The sequence below is a fragment of the Mandrillus leucophaeus genome, unplaced genomic scaffold (genome assembly GCF_000951045.1).
Source record: "Mandrillus leucophaeus isolate KB7577 unplaced genomic scaffold, Mleu.le_1.0 Scaffold905, whole genome shotgun sequence".
In the NCBI taxonomy this organism is placed as follows: Eukaryota; Metazoa; Chordata; class Mammalia; order Primates; family Cercopithecidae; genus Mandrillus; species Mandrillus leucophaeus.
Genome location: NW_012109864.1, coordinates 14,889 through 16,540, shown reverse-complemented (window position 1 = coordinate 16,540; position 1,652 = coordinate 14,889).

Below are 1,652 nucleotides of genomic sequence, written 5' to 3'. Positions count from 1 at the left end.
TTTTATTTATGATGTTAGGTCGTTATATAGACGTCTTTCTAACTTTCTGATGTGAGCATCAAAAAGTGCTATAGATTTCCCTCTTACCACTGTCTTAGCTGTGTTGCAGATTCTAGTATGTTGTATCTTCGTTCCCATTTGTGTCAAAAAACTTCTTAATTTCTACCTTAATTTCATTATTTATTCAAAAGTCATTCACATGCAGATTCTTTAATTTCCATGTAATTGTATAATTTCAAGTCATTTTCTTGGTGTTGAATTATATATTTATCAAGCTGTGGCCTAAGAATATGTTTGGTATGATATGGGGATTATTAAATTTGCTGATAATTGTTTTATTTCTGATTGTGTGGTCAGTTTTAGAGTATTTGACACGTGGTGGTGAGAAGAATGTATACTGTCTTGATTTCAGATGGAGAATGTTGTAGATGTCTATTAGGACTATTTGGTCAAGGGTTTAGTTCTGATATCTCTGTTAATTTTCTGCCTCGATGATCTGTCTAATAGTGTATGTGGGGTGTCTTAGGAGTCAGAATCTAAGTCTCTTCATCGTTCTCTAAGAACTTTTTTGTGTGTGTTTGTGATGGAATCTCACTTTGTCACCCAGGCTAGAGTGTCGTGGCACGACCTCAGCTCACTGCAACCTCTGCCTCCTGAGTTCAAGAGATTCTCCTGCTGCTTCAGCCTCCTGGGCAGCTGGGATGACAGGAGCGTGCCACCACGCCCGGCTAATTTTTGTATTTTTAAGAGAGACCAGGTTTCACCATGTTGGTCAGGCTGGTCTTGAACTCCTGACCTCGTGATCCACCTGCCTCAGCCTCTCAAAGTGCTAGGATTACAGGCATGAGCTGCCATGCCCAGCAGAACTCATTTTATTCATTTGCATGCATGGATTTTTAATAGCTTTTTTTCTGTCTACTTTTTTTTCATAAACATTCTTTCAAGTGCACACAGTATGCCCAAGGCTACATCTTAGATGTCTGCATCCAGTGTCTACTGAAATTCAGATGTCAAGTGTTCAAGAACATGTCCAGAGACTTGGCTGTTGTAGAAAAAATTATAAATTAAAGATAAGAGGCTTTATTCTCTTACCTGAAAGTAAAGGAGGATATTTCATTCATCCTTCTTTTTTTAAAAAAAAACATTTAGATTACACGTAGATAGTTTTCTCTGCTTTTTGGAAATATATGTAAACCATAGTAACAGCTATGTAAACCTTTTGTTATTCCTTCTGACTCAGAATTGTCTTCATCTAGGACCTCAGAACCATTGCTTTGTTTTTGCTTTGGCAAAGGTTTTTTTGTTTGGTTGGTTTTTTGTTTGTTTGTTTTTTAGTCTTTTAAAATAGACACAAATTTGTTTAAAGCTTTTTTTTTAAGACAGAGTTTCACTTTTGTCACCGAGGCTGAAATAAAATGGCACGATCTCAGCTCCCTGCAACCTCCACCTCTCAGTTCAAGTGATTTTCCTGCCTCAGCCATTCAAGTAGCTGGGATTAGAGGCTCCTGCCACCACCCCTGACTACTTTTTTGTATTTTTAGTGGAGATGGGGTTTTGCCATGCTGGCCAGGCTAGTCCCGAACTCCTGACCTTAGGTGATCCACCCGCCTTGGCCTCCCAAAGTGCTGGGATTACAAGCATGAGCCACCACA